The following is a 15,873-nucleotide window of genomic DNA, read 5'->3' on the forward strand; positions in this document are numbered from 1 at the left end:
AGGAGGAGAAGAAGAAGAAGAAGAAGAAGAAGAAGAAGAAGAAGAAGAAGAAGAAGAAGAAGAAGAAGAAGAAGGAGAAGAAATAATGAAGGAAGAGCTGCATTCACACACAGGGTGAACAAGGGTCTTAAATTCTCCTCTGCTTACTACTGCACTCAACAGAGGGGTCAGGATAGGGTGTAGAACCCACCTCCCAGCACCTGGATGATATGGATTATGCTTTTATTTCTTCAAGAGGACATGTACATCTCCTTTATCCCCTCAAGTTCAGTACCTATAGCATATATGTCTAACAGGCAATACGATGATGACATCTAAAATACCTTAGTTTCAGAGGCACATTCCTGCTCCTTTTGTCTCTTTCCTATGGGGAAAGGGACTCAGATGCAGACATGTGTAAATGCCTGGAGTAGTGTCTGGTACTTAGAGCTAAATTATGCATTGTTTTTGTTAGTATTTTTATATTATTATTTATAATACAGAAACTGTACATCATAGTGTTTAAGAGCCCAGATTTGGGAGTCAGACTGTCTGGGTTCAAGTTCTAAGTCTACTCTTTACCAGCTGAGACTTTGGATAAGTCTCTTAACCTCTTCAGTTTCTTCAACTATGAAATGAGAAAACTAGAACATATTTCACTGGACAATAATAAGAATTAATTAGAAGAGTTTCTGACTTATATAAAGCCCATTTGTTATGTTATGTGGCTTGATACTATTCAGCTCAGTGAATCCTCCCATCCCATGATATATGTATATATATAAAAATTGGCAAAGGAACCACCCTCTCTTTCTGTGCTGCATTAATAAGGATTCAACCTAAACCCTTCTAAAAATAAGGAATTTTGAGTTGAAAGAGACCTCAATGCACTTCGTTTCCAAATTACTAGAAATATTGATTGTGGAAGAAAGTTCCTCTTTTATCTGGTGCTTAGCCACAGATTATTCGCTTAAAAAGGTTAAGATATACAGACATTCAAATGATCTGATAGATCCTTCCATACTTACTCCTATTCTCACTTCTATAATCTAAATTTCAATGAGGGTATTTTTCATCATGTGATACTGTAAATTTTTAATACATGCACTATAATGGACATACAGAAATAGTCCCTATTAAGTGAAAATATCCTACTGAACAATTATTCTAGATCTCATTTAAAAACTAATAATAAGTAGGTCTAAAATGAAACTGAGGTAATAAAAATAACTTCTTTTGTGGTTTTTCTATTAGATATTACAGTAGCTAATGTCTCCATTTATTCATATACTCGGGGGGAGTAGGGGTTCCTCAGCCCAGCCTGCACCCACTCACTGTCTGGGAGCCCTAGGGGAATGTCCAACTGATGGTTCAGGCCCTCTTCCTGGGCCTAAGCCAGCAGTTAGACATCCTTAGTGCTGCTTTGGAGGCAGGAGATGCTCCCACCACTGCTGCAGTGCTTACCAGCCATGAGCCTGGTTCTGCTTGAGCAGTGCTCCCCCTGTGAGAGCTTACTGACCACCAGGGGGACAGCTCCTGCATTGAGCATTTGCCCCCTGGTGATCAGTGCATGTCATAGTGACCAGTTGTTCCACCATCAGGCTGAAACTGGCTCTCCAACATCCCCTGAGGGGTCCCAGATTGTGAGAGGGTACAGGCCAGGCCAAGGGACCCCACCAGTGCATGGTCAGGGTGGGGAGGTTGGTTGGGTAGGGAGGTTGGCTAGCTGGAGAGGGACTGCAGGAGGGCTCCAGGGCATGTCCTACCTGTCTTTCTCAGTCCTGTTTGACAGGATCCCAGCAGCAAGCTAACCTACAACTCGGAGCATCTGCCCTCTGGTGGTCAGTGCACATCATAGCAACTGGTTGACTGGTCAACTATCTGCCCCCGGTGGTCCGTGCATGTCACAGTGAGTGGTTGAGTGGCCTTAGTATATCATTAGCATATTATGCTTTGATTGGTTGATTGAATGGCCGACCAGATTACTGGACACTTAGCATATTAGATTTTCATTATATGGGATTTTGTTTTTGGGGGGCCTCATTTATTCTAAAGTTTTATCTTTCCATTAGTCTTCTTGTAATATAGGATCTACAACCACAACTTATGGCTGAATTAAAATCTTAGGGAAGCACAAAGACTATGGAACAAAAAGACAAATAAAAGAAGCAAGAGTTCACATGTTTTTCATCATTTAGAAAGCAATGCTATAAACTCAAATGCCTTTTCCCCAATACTGGGGTTTCTTTTTCCTCTATGGATCTCATTTCAGGATTAAGTTGTATGACTCAGCAGCTAGGTCAACTCAAATTGTAGACCAGATTGGCAGAAGAGAAGTAACCTAAACAAAGTAAGTGTAGGAAAAGGAACGTGAGCTCTCTCTGCATATAATGATCTTCTGAGTTCACTTCCAAGGAATAATTGACAGTAATGGAGATGAATGATAACTGAACCTGAACTCCTAAAACTATCCCCAGAGATCAATATTCTCTTTATAAGTAAGAGTGCCATAGCTGTGTTGTTACATGGCCCATATTTACTACATGCACATATTAATGAGATTAATGGGCCTAACTCTCATAAACACTGTGCTTTTTTTGTACTTTACATTTGAGGATAGAGGTTTTATTCTATGAGCTACAACAACACCTCTCAAAGTTCAGTGTAAAAACAGAGCACTTTGAGATATAGGTAAAGATGAAATTCAGCAAGTCTAGAATGAGGTTTGAGATTTTGCATTCCTCATTCCTAACCAGCACAAAGGTGACATTGATGTTGCTGGCCCATTGACCCCATTTTGAATAGCATGGAGATAATAAATCAGCCAGTCCTATACTCTGAATTTTCCTAGGTTCTCTCCTCATTGTCACCTTTCTTGAACCAAGGATATGGGTTGAATTATGTCTCCACCAATATATATTTAAAAGCCCTAACCCTAAAACTTTAATTTGGAAATAGGGAGAGTCTACAGAGATAAATTAAAATGGTAAGTTCTAATCTAAGTACTGGTATCCTTATAAATTCTGTTGTTCTTATAAAAGGGGGAAAATTGAGACACTTATACACAGAAAGAAGATGGTGCAAAAGACATGGGGAGAAGACAGCTATCTACAAGCCTAAGGTTACTAGAAACTGAGAGAGGCCTGGAACAGATCTTTTCCCAGCACCTTCCCTGTTGACTTGCTAGCATCTTATTTTTAGACTTCTGGTCTCTAGAGCTGAAATGGAATTAAGCAGCAGAACATTTCTGTTGTTTTAGCCACCCAGTTTGTGGAACTCTAATATGTCAGCCTTGTGAAAAGTGGCGTAGCTACTGTATTAATAAATTCCCTATGACACCTCTCCTTCCTTCTCTCTGACACACAGGGAGCATTTCAGTGCATCCCAAAATTTAGGACCATGTGAGGAATATGAGGCCAACATCCTACACACAGATAAGGTGACACAGAGGGGTAGGTCATGTTTTTCAGGGTTGCCTAAGATGAAAGCCTGGGTTGGTCCTATAGGTGTTGATCACTAAATAAGTTAAGTGTTCTGTTCATGGTATCTATTGTTAATGCCCCTTAGAAGTCAAGAAAGTTGACTCCGAATAATCTCAAGGGATCTATCAATATCTTGACATTGTTGTGAATCTCTAAATTCTAAAATACTTCTATAGAATATATATATATATATATATATATATATATATATATATATATATATATATATATATATTTATTTATTTTATTTTTTTTTTTCCTTCGGGAAAAAACGGAAGGCTAAAAACTTGGGGTGGCTTCTTAATAATTTTGAAAATACAGGCCTATAGTAAGTTATAAAGGCATTGAAACAATTTAAGAAATCACTGTGTTGTTGTCTCACCACACATTTGATGGATTTACTTTGACAGAGATGACCAATACTGCCAAGTTTGCATTCCATGATTTATTCAACACTGTGATTGTGAATTCCCATTGAATTTACCTCGGCTCATCCTTTGTGCATCATTAGCTGCCGTACTGACTGCTTTTCTTTTCAGAGGCATTTTTCTATAAAATCCTTCACATTATGAGAGTTATTAAGCTTGCAATGAACATAAGCATTAAAAAAACAGCTTACACTGATTTATATGTGAGGGTGTAGGCAAGAATGAAATAAGCTAAACTCACTCACTAGTATCCCTATAAATCACCCTCACACCAAACATGATCCAAACACATTCTTTAGTAAAAGGACAAATTAGTTACAAGGTATTATAGATCTTTGTTCCACTTTAGAAGAGTAGAAAGTCATGCTTACAAGTTCCATGAAAGTCAAGTTCTTGATTGTTAGTTCTTGATTGTGACCCCTAGCCATTAGATTTCTTTTGAATATAGTTCATCTTATTTTTTATACTCTCTATGGTTCCCAACTGGGGGGGTGGTTCCACTCTCTGGAGAGGTGTTTGAAAAAGTGTAGAAATGATAGGAGTGTTTGAGTTTCCACAATAAATGGAGGGAGTTATTGGTACTTAATGATAGGAAACTAAATAAAGCAAAGCGAGAGCTAATAAATGTTTGCCCCTCACCAAATGCCAAAGGCCCTCATCCCATTAGGATATTATGTATGTATGTATGTATGTATTTATTTATTTATTTATTTATTTATTTATTTTAAGATTGATGTTCTTTCCAGTTTAAGTTCTGAGTTCACCTTTTAACTTTTACCAGAAACCATGCTGACTTGATACAGCTCTATCTCTTAGAGTTGATTGGTGTGTCATTTCTTTCTGTGTCCAAAGAACACTGGTTCTCACTCTACCCCATCTATGGACTGAGCTAAAGAACATACTGTATTGCCCTAGCTAGTTTGGCTCAGTGGATAGAGCATTGGCCCGTGGACTAAATAGGTCCAAGGTTCGATTCTTGCAAGGGCACACACTGGGGTTGTGGGTTCCATTCCCAGTGTAGGGCACACAGGAGGCAGTCATTCAATGACTCTCTCTCATCATTGATGTTTCTATCTTTATACATACTATAAAACCAAAATATCTGTTCTTCTTAGTTAGTTGTCTTGTTTTTGTCTTTTGTTTTCTGTTTTGACTATAACAGATAAATCTGACCAACACAGTGTATCTCAGTTAGAACATCTTAGAGGTATTTTTAAGTATTTTTATGTACCTTTCCAGTTCCCTCCATCATTACTGTTATTATTTAATTCTTTCCTTTATCCATTCATTCTTCGAGCATAATTAAGCACCTATTATGAGTGAGATATTATGTTAGGCCTCATGGACGAAAGTTATATATAATGATAATCAGATTTTCCTTCTGTGACAGTCAGATTTACTCTGTTTTATCTCTTATTATTTTTCCTTGTTTTGTCTGATAATTTCCTCCAACTTTATCCTTTTGCCTGATGTAGAAAAAAAACTCATGCACTCATCCACAAAATCATGGCAATCCCATTTGCTAAAATAGCTCTATTCACAACCTATATTGATTAGCTTATATAGGTAAGCCTATATACATATCTTATCATTTTTCACCTCCAAATGTGTGATTTATGATACTATTATTGATATAAAAACTCTGGCTTAAAAAGTTAAATAACTTCCATAGTCAAACAACTTGTTTGTGGATTTAAAAAACTTGTTAGACTGGTCCTAGTGCCTGTATCCTTAATGAATATAAAATAGTCCTGATAATTAAAATCACCTTCCTGTGACTGCCAGTGAACTTTAAATGCCCTACTTTCCCATTTCAGCATAGACACATTTGGCATGCATTCTCAGTGCCCTGACCAAATTCATCACGACTGTTTTAGAAACGGCTTATACCTTCCAAGTTTCTATTAAAAATAAACCAAAAAAAAAACAAAAAAAAAAAAAACGCTTAAAAACTTTTCTGGATTTTTTAGCTAATACAAATCCATAAAGCAGAAGTTCCAAATATAACTGCATAGTCCTCTGTGATTTTTCAATGCCTGCAGGCTTTGAAGTGCTGTGGACTTGCCTTAATCTGTTGCTAGGAACATTGCACATCGCTCCAAACAACCTGCCAGTCTGAGAATCCTAGCGTAAGTGACATAAGTGCTTCTTTTATTCGGGTCAAAGGACAGTGTGAGGCGGTATGAGAGGTCACGGGAGGGGAGGCATTCCAAGATAAAGAATTTAAGTAGCGCAATAGGAAGTGAAAAAGAAGAGAGAATCCACAGGCCCTAAAGAAAAAACTTTCTAGCTGAATCCCTTCCGTTCCTCACCACCCACACGCCCCTCGAGAGCTTTTGGAATCGGTCCAATCTCCTATGATAACGCTTCAGAATGGCCAGCGCACAGCTGACAGTGTCTCAGCCCCTTGTCTCACCGACGCAAATCACAGACCAGACCCTGCAGATGCCAGAGAGGGATGCCACTCTGAGGCCTCAGTCAAGTGTCAGATTCAGGAATCCGGGAACATAAGAGCGAGAAATCAATCTATAATTTCCCCTTCACGCTAGTCTGGCCACAGAATAAAAACAAAGCATTGGCTTTACATTAAATAAAGAAATTAGGGGTGGGCATTCATACCTTCTTGCCTTTATCTCAGGAGCTTAGCCGCCCAGAACATAGATGATGATGGGGCTGATGGTACAGAGAAAGAACCACTGCTTTGTTGTAGTTTATTTTTAATTTTTGTTTTTCAATTAAGGTTTACTGTCAGTGATATTTTGCATGTGTTTCAGGTGGACTGCACAGGGGTTAGACAATCATATACTTTATAAAGGGCTCTGCCTGATGTTTCCAGAGCCCACCTGCAGCATTGACTATTCCCTATGCTGTACTTTACATACCCGTGACTACTCGTTGACTACCAATTGGTACCTTCATCTCAAGAAAGGACCAGTTTGGACATCTTCCTTCTGCTACAACCACTGCCATAACTGCCACCAGCCCACGCCCCTCTAAGGCAAGGGGATGCCATTTTCATACCTACTCCTGCTGCCTTGTGACATGGTGAGGGCAGACAGCATCAACTCCGTGCGAGTTAGCACACCAAAGCCCTCTTCACGCACACATGCAATTTCATGTTTTACATCTAAATCCTCATTCAACTCCTTTAGAATTTAATCCAGTGTAAGGGATCAGCTCCCCCCGCCCCCCCCCAAATGGATATCTAGTTGTATCAATACCTATTAGCTACTCAAACATCCTTCCCCCATTGTTTCAAAGTTAGTTCCATGCTTATCACAGATCCTATGGGAAACTTGAATAACTGAAGTGAAGAAACTAAATAGGGAGAGTTAAAGAACCCATGCCCTTTGAAACACTATATGCTTTCTCCTTTCCTAAATGTTTAAAAGTGAAAAGGAGAAAGGGGAAAACGCCATATTTCTGAGGCTTCTTCTGCCTTGAATAAGGGGTTATTTTCAACACATGCTCATATATTCTAATTTCATAAGTCAATTATTCTATTTGGCTATAAAGGTTTTTTGACCCCTCTGTACATTGCTACTGACTCCAGGAATAGGGACATTATGAATGACAGTTTTGCCAGTTAGGCTGAAACTGAACTGCTACCTAATTTGTGAATGTTTCTTGCCACATTTTATGTTTGCTTGTATGGGCATGGTTGTTTATGGCTGTTTTTCAATAATAGATCAGCTTTTGTTTAAGCAAAATAACCAATGTATTTTACTCTTCTGAACTTCTTTAATAGGAACATCAGACTGGAAACAGGACAAAAAACTCTTAAGGGATGTGAAGAAAATTCTGCCAATGAGTACGGTTGATTTCATAATTTATTTGTTCATTTAACAATTATTTATTAACTAATGCCTGATGATTCAAACCAAAGGTTAACAGTGAATGCCCAAAGAGAAAATTCCTTTAATAATTCTAGTCCAATGAGGGTTTTACATGAGCACAAATGTGCAAGCATTTATTGCCAGTGTCTCAATCAAATGGCACACAGGTGTGTGGGACAAGTAACATGTACTTTGTTATTCAGCAGAGGATTTATTTGATGATGGTCAATCCTGTTGTTGTTAAAGTACTGAATTTAAAAACCGGAAACAAAGGAAACAAAAACCTTCCTGTAGTTTAGTAGGAGGGGTACCTGGATCACTGGGAGCCTTTGGTGACCAGAGACTGTGGTCCATAGTGGACTAACCAGGTGAACACCACACTTGACAAGATGATGCTAAGTAGTCTGTTCCTATTTGGGTGTGTTCATTTAGGTTACTCAGGCCTTTTTATTTTCCGCATTTATGATGCTTTGACATCTCCAGTCTTGCTGACCCTGGCAAGGCTGGCCCTCCCAGGGCTAGCCAATTCCTAAAGATAGCAAAGACTCGCCTAGGAGCATGCCTTTTATGTACAAATAAACAGATAGCCTCATACCCTAACTATTCTTCATCTGGCTCTCACACGCCACTTGCCATCTGCTCTGCACACCTAGAGGCCAGGTATCCAGGAAACAAGAGAAGGCCCATAATGTCCTACCTAGAGCCTGCTCAAACTGGCCACTCGTAAACCTGCCCACCCTTCCCTGCCTGTTCCTTCTTGAGGGAACTACAATAAAAGCTCTGACCTACATTTGCCCCTTCCCTCTGACCAAACATCGCACTCCCACGTGACCCCTTTGTGGCAGGACATGCCCCTCCTCCTGGAAACTGTGAGTAACAACCTTTTTCATTGGGAATCATCTCTTGATCTGTTGGTCTCACGCTACCTGAAGAATAATAAAACCTATCATTTAAAAACATAGTTCTTCCATAAGCATAAAGAAAAGGAGACACTGTCAAAGGTGCAAAATAACTTCTATTAACACTTCAATGTGCTTTTATAAGAGTCCTTCGTCAAGTGAAACTCATTCTATAAAATAATAGATGTTGGAGAAGGGACAGCCTCCAGTTAGTTTTATAATTTATTAACAAAATAGTCAAAGCACGCTGATCGTTAAAATATTCCATCAGAAGAGAACATATAAAAGTCTCTTCTTAAGGATTTTGATAAGTTGAAGTAGAATTCTTAAATATTCCATAAAATCTAGTATGCTATAGAAAACTTCAAAATAACTTCCTGCTGATAGTTTCTTAGCCATTATAAATATTTGGAAATTGCAATGAGGTTGTCTTAAAGTGACTATTTGAATTGCATACTTATGAGAATCATTTGGCCATTAAAATGTAAAGAATTTAATTCAATATTAGTATTTTAAAAAATTATTTGCTGTGTGTGATAGGAGATAGCTATTAGAGGAAACCTGGGTAGACAATGGAATCAAATTTGAAGTTTACCCAATATATTGATAAATGATTTAAAGTTTTTAAAAAATAGGAATTGTATTGGTTGTAAAAATAAGTGAGATAAATTATTTTGGTTAGCACTTCCTGTGGTGGCCTAAGACAACAGATGGTCATGATCTGGTTCCATCTTGCAACACTATTCCATTTTCTTAGAAGACACACTGGATTCTGGGCAAATGAAGCAGACTGCTTGAGTAGCCTTACAGAAATGCCTTTTAGTCTCTGTCTCCAATGGAAAATCACCTGCTGCCTTCTGCTCCCACTCCTGCTGCCAAGGTCTTACAGCCCATTGGTCCATTAAATAACCCAATGACTGGCCTCAGAGGGATATCCTACAGAAGAACTGTCATATCACACAACTTGTCTTTCATGTTCCCTGCCCCAAAAAACTCAGGCCTGCTTTAAGGAATCTGGAATCCGGAAGTAATAGATAAAACTGTGTGAGTGCCCATTACTTCATCTAAATCTACACTACTTTCGGAGGAGTTAGTAGGAAAAAACACATACACACAAAACAACAACAACAACAACAACAACAACAACAACAAAAATACAACCTTATTAATCTTATTGCTAAGGTAAAGAAACAGAAAAGATTGCTTTAAGCCAATCCCACACACTATAAGCATATTTAACCTCAATTTATCAAATGTCTTTGTGAAAGCGTAACTATGTCAGCATATGTAAACAATTGTTGCTAATGATTTCCAAGCCTAGTTAGAAACTAGATAGTAAGAAGCATGAACAGAAATGCTAGGTGAAATAGACAAGACCATCCCCTGCCTGGGAGCCATTTACCCATTTTTTCCCCACTAACAAACCCACTTATCTGCTCACAGAAGGGGCAGTGATCTCTTGATTTTAAGGGATGTGGGTCTTTTCCCAGTCCCAAGTGACAAATCACAACTGCTTTCTTGCCCAGGCTGAAGAGATTGAGTGTAGGTCTAAAGAAAGCAGGTTCAGTAAATTAGGGATTTAGTAAATTGAAATTCTAGAATAAGAAGAAAGAAAGGGAGAGAGAACACATTGTGTGAAGAAGTTTACACTTTTAAAAAAGAGATACTTATCAACTACATAAATAAAAGCTAATCTTTTCCTTTAACTAGGAAGTTTAATTGCATAGAATTAAATGTGTTTGAACAGACTGGCATGTGCTTTGAGGTCAGTACCTATAATCTTTAAACCTTTTTAAACCTCTTTGCATGTCGCAGTAAGCTAGTTATCTAAAGAATAAACACAGACACAATTCAAGGCTTTTCTTGGCTGTTTTCATGGACATGGTTCATCAAATAGATGGTTAAGTTTCTAGTCTTTCTACACAGAAGGTAATCATGGGTGCAGAGGGACACCACCTTGGATCACAATCATCACTGAGAGGTGGATATTCTTGTGTTTATAAAACAGGGCTCAGAGGCCCTCCATTACGTCATTCCAGTCATGGTGACCAAGTCATGACACACCCTCAGAAAGACATGGCCAATGTTAGGTCATGGCAGCAGCAAACCAAGGCAGTACAGGTTCCAATAGAAACAGGCCAACCACCCATCCTTTGTACGCCTCTCAAGTTACACATCTTTTCCAAAAACTATTACTGTTCTTAACTTGCAAAGAAAATGTGACAGGGTTGGAGGTGGGTATTTCCTGCTCACCATTCCCCAGTGTTTAACAGAGTCTGAAAACAAGGAACCATGAGGAGGGTATCCAAGGAATTAGCAGTCTGAGGGTATGTAGCAAAGGGTGACATTCTAGTTTCGAACATTAGACTCTTCTTTCTAAACTGACATCCTTCCAAAGCATGACAAACAACTTAGACATTGTATGTTAGTTGGTAAATGTTTTGAACAATTTCAATGTTCACTGCATTTGAATATAACTTATTTTACCTGATTAGTTTTCAAAAGCTGCCCAAATGAAGACCAACTTATAAATGGACATTTTAAAAAAAATTCTAACTTTATCAATCTTGGAAACAATTCAACTTAATTGAGACAGATAAGTACTTTCTGCAGGTTGACAATGTGTTTTATTAAGACTTTTTGTCTTGGCTTCATTTCTGCTGACTCTGAATTTTCTTAAATATGCTATTGTTCTTTCTTTAGTTCTAAAATTTGAACAGCTGAAGGACTGTTCGGTATTCCATCATAATTATTCCTCATATTAGCATATTATATTTTCCTTCCATCTAAAATTTGATAGCTTTTTGAACTTTTTTCTGACCCATTTATACCAAATACGTTTCTCTTTTCTAAGCATGTGCTTTATGAATACAAATCTCCTATATATTTACTTAGACACAACAATACAATGTATTGCTTATATTTTGTGCAGGTTCAGTTCAGTAGGTAATATACAAAACAGTGGCAGGAGTAAGGCCAGCCGGGTTACCCTGGGCACATTCTGAAATCCTGCTGTGCTGATCATGAGTACACACCTATGTTCCCACGTGCCTGGTGCACGCTGCAGCTGTACTGTCCTTGTGCACACAACATGTGGAGTTCCAAATTCAAATATGCTAATAACAGAGTAATTATAAGTATATCAAAAGATAGCAAAATATTATTTTGTCTTCTTTTGGTTTCAAAAAGTTGTGTGTTTTCTTTTTAAACATACACACACACACACACACACATACACACACACAATGGCCTAACAGAAGTTTCTGTTTTGATAAGCAAAAACACAGAACCTAAAGCATTCCCCTCTCTCCAAAGTTTCAAACACTAATATGTGGGTGAACAAACAACATACCACAGCAAATACTCCAAAAATCTAGCAATTCAGATTTACATCTAAAGCAGTTGCCATATGCTTTCAAGTCAGCACTAGTATCCTGCATATGAACAGCTACATCATTTGGCAGCAGCAATTAATGAAAGAATCCAAGAAAACGGCACCAAACTGATCACATTTCAGCTTAAGAGGAGCAGATATCCAATCCACTGCCATGATTTGACACAATGGAAAGAGGAATGGATCACGTCAGCAAACAAGGGCATAAATAACAGCACACACAGTCTGGGACCTGAATTTGTGGTGATAAACATATCCCCAAACCATCAAACACAATCAACAGCAATACCTGGCAGTTTGTCTCCAAATTAACGAGAAAGCACCCAGCTCTCACCTTGCACAAACACACACTCCAGTGGTCAGTGACAAATGCAGGCTGCACTTGCAGGCTGGGAGACAGAGCAGCTGCTCTGTCCTGAGCTGCTTAAAGCACATTTGAGCCCAGCAGGCTCGGGTCCTACCCTCTGCTGGTTCGCTGCAGTTTCTCCCATGACTCCATCACCCAGGAATGGAAACCACGGCCCTCACCCCAGCTACTGAGCTCAGGTAAAAATGCTGAGCCCTGCAAGGTCACCACAAGGTGAACACAGGCAAAAGGGGTGTATGAGGAAGAGGAAGAGGAGGGATCAGCAAGGGAAGACCCTAAACTCCACACACCTTGCCTTTCAAGACATTCCAAACTCCATAAATCACAGCTGTGACAATTATCAGAGAAGCAGTAAATTTTGTGGCACTGAGCCAATCTCTTTCTCCCCGCCCCCCCCCCCACATACTCCTACAAGCCATTCTAATTGCCCAGACATCCTTCTTAAGCTAAAACATTTGCAAGCCTTTTCTAGGAAACAAGGCATAAAGAAAGGTCTTAGAAAATTGAGTATTTGCCAAAATCGAAATAAAATAATTCTTTTAAGAGCAAAATTGTTTCTGCTCTATAAACTAATTCATATTATTGAAGTCTTGCTTTTTGTGTACATACTAGAATTATGCAAACACCACCCCATATTAAAAAGATAGCATTTATTGTATTTATTTCATAGATGACTGTCAGAATCAATTACAATTTCTCATAAAAATTCCTCGCATTTTTTCAAGATCAGTCTTGACTTCTACACATTTAATTTGGAGAGGTTTCAAGAAGGCATTTCTTGTCGAAAATATAATCATTCAGCATGTACATGTTACAGACAGATATAAACATGTGTATAAATGTTTCCCTGTAGAGTCTCTCTAGGGTCTTACTTTCCATATTTTGGTTTTCCCATCAAAAGCAGGGAAGTAACAATTTTTAAGTTTGCAAGTATATTGCAAAACATTATTTCTGTTAGCTATATATGTTTTTTTCTTACAGGTATTTAATTATCTACCTATATTTAGATCCACAGCTTTAACAGGAAATTATTCTAACTTTCAGTTCCTTTCCTCTCTCTTCCTCCAACCACCACTGTTCACTAGACCTGTGATTTGAGCAATTAATCTACTTCCATGTGTATTAATTTTATAATCTACAAAATGGGGATTCATTACTAGTGTCTGCTCTGTCTACATCATGGGTTGGTGTGAGGGTGAATAGAATAATGTATAGGAGATAGTACTTCGAAAATTGGAGTGCCAGGGGAAAAAAGGACTTACTATACTTTCCTGCCTTCCATTGTCCTAGTTAATACTGGGACTACTGAGTTATTTTCTGTGTTTTCAAGAGGACTCGGCTTCATAACAGTGTTTGCTTCAAATGGGCTATAAATAAGAGTGCGAGATTTTACTGCACTGCTGTCCTCCTTGTGGTGGATCTGGATGGCAGCAAGCACATGGCCAGTCAGTCAGTGAGCAATGTGCGTTCCACCTGCTCTCTGAGGCAGAGACAGACCAGCTGAAACTCTGGTAGAAACAGCTCAGGGTTCTGGCTGTTTCACAGTTAGGCCGGTGTCCCCAGCACTCCTGGGTTTGAGGAGCTTCCCCACAGGGATTAACAAAGGGGAAAGTTTGGGGATAGAATGCCAAATTCACTGCTAAATTAATTCAGTAACAAATGCTTCTGGGCATGCAGGCTAATGTTCCTGCAATTATGGATGCATTATTCAGATATTAGGTTGTTTCTGGTGGGGGTGGGAGCAGGAAAGAGAAGGGAGACCAGTGGGGAACAGGAAAGGGACTCACAATGTGAGAACCTGTCTCCTAAAACAGACAGGGCTGGAGCGTCCTGGATGTTACCTCAGCTAATCCTCACGGTAACCACACCAGGTCGCTGAAATTATTGCCATTTCATAGTGAGAAAAATCAGCTTGCACACTGTTACCACAAAAACGGTAGAGCTCGAATTACAATCAAGTATGGCCTAGAGTCCTATATTCAGAGCAAATGTGTTGAAGTATAACTTTCTCAGACAGAAAATGAATAAGGTTTGATTTTTAAATAGTTGGGGGGAGGAAAGGCAAGAATGCAAGTAGCAAGAAATCCTTTGAGATTATTTACTGCATGTTAACCTTTATAGAATGCAGAAATTTTTAGAAAAGAAAAAAAGACATACTTTGTTCTTTCAAAAAACAATAAAGTTGTTTTAAGATAAAACTAGCAAACAAAAAAAAATCCACACCAATTTTGTTAATATGTGCCAATAGTTCTTTAACATCAAATAGAAGTGAATTCAGAGGTCTTTCTCTATGGCAGAATACCTGTTTTCCAACATACACTCAATGCATTATTTTATTTCAATTTGTTCAAATAACTAGATGCTTAGGAATGTCCATAGGAAGCGAGGCAATCTCCTGCCCTTAAATGTAGCAGAGAAGGCATTTTTTTTTTTATAAAACCATATTTGGAGTACAGTAGAGGAGTCACAATTTTCAGACCTCTAGGTCTGAGGATGTCAATAAAATGCCAGGTTCTTTCTTGCAACGTTATTGGAAAGCTGGAGGCAGAGTCTGACTGCTCCCTACATGGTACACGTGTCTGCTTTCCCCTTTCCCGGCGGCATTCCCAGTTATAAGAGTAACTTTGGAATGGTATCTGCAAGCCAGCAGTCTGATTCATAGCCAATTCTCTATTTCTTCATTCAATCTCCTTTTTCCATAGTTTGGCAGTCTTTTCAGAGAGTACCATTCTTTGATCATAACTTGCTTCTGCTTTTAACATTCCCACCTGCAAAGTGCACCATCCAAAATTCCTTCATGAGATCTCCCTCCTCATCCTCCCCAAACCTAGCCTTAGAAAGAAATTCACAAATTTGGAACTCTTGCAGAGAAAAATGGTTTGTTTCAGAAATGTTTATTAAAAAAGAGGTTTGTACTGGTATTTGGACCATTGACTAAGTTAGTGATACATCAAAATATATAGTGGATAAAAAGAATAAATATGCATACTTTAATCTCAAGTTTCCATGTCAAATTGTGAATGAAACCCCCCCCCCCCGAACACTAGCAGTATAATCAATAACTAGTCAACCCTCATAAAAGGAGGTGAAGGGCCTTCAGCTATTGGTGTTCAATTCATTGCTCCTTTGGCTTAGAATATGCATTTTGACCCTCACTACAACCCACCTGTTCTAGTGGCATCACATTTAACAATAACAAGTAAAATAAAAAAGAGTCCATCTGCAATGACATACATAACATACAGCAAAGTGGAAAAGCTGCTTCTCTCATTCCCAAATTCATGTTATTCCTGAATGCAGAAAGGATGGAAAAACAACCACAGTCTTTGTTTTTGTTTGTTTGTTTATTTGCTTGGTTTGTGTGTGTGTGTGTGTGTGTGTGTGTGTGTGTGTGTTTTATTTTTATTAGACATTATTGCACTATGCTTTCAATCATCTCTCAAGTCAGAAATGATAAAAATTAAAGTATAGTTTGGGGCACTTTCTTC

General features: G+C 38.6%; 1 protein-coding gene across 5 annotated transcripts in view; it reads right to left on the reverse strand.

Annotated features, from left to right (window-relative positions):
• Nucleotides 1-15,873, reverse strand: part of ARHGAP24 (Rho GTPase activating protein 24) — a 431,485-nt gene that overhangs the window by 116,841 nt on the left and 298,771 nt on the right. The window contains exon 1 of one of the 5 annotated variants that reach the window (XM_045571041.1): nt 12,353-12,513. The exons of the other annotated variants lie outside the window; for them this stretch is intronic. The gene's annotated coding sequence lies outside the window, so the exon portion shown is untranslated. Of the gene's footprint in view, nt 1-12,352; nt 12,514-15,873 lie in introns of those variants that run through there. 5 annotated transcript variants of the gene reach the window in all.

This window comes from Pipistrellus kuhlii, unplaced genomic scaffold, assembly GCF_014108245.1.
Source record: "Pipistrellus kuhlii isolate mPipKuh1 unplaced genomic scaffold, mPipKuh1.p scaffold_m20_p_1, whole genome shotgun sequence".
Lineage (NCBI taxonomy): Eukaryota > Metazoa > Chordata > Mammalia > Chiroptera > Vespertilionidae > Pipistrellus > Pipistrellus kuhlii.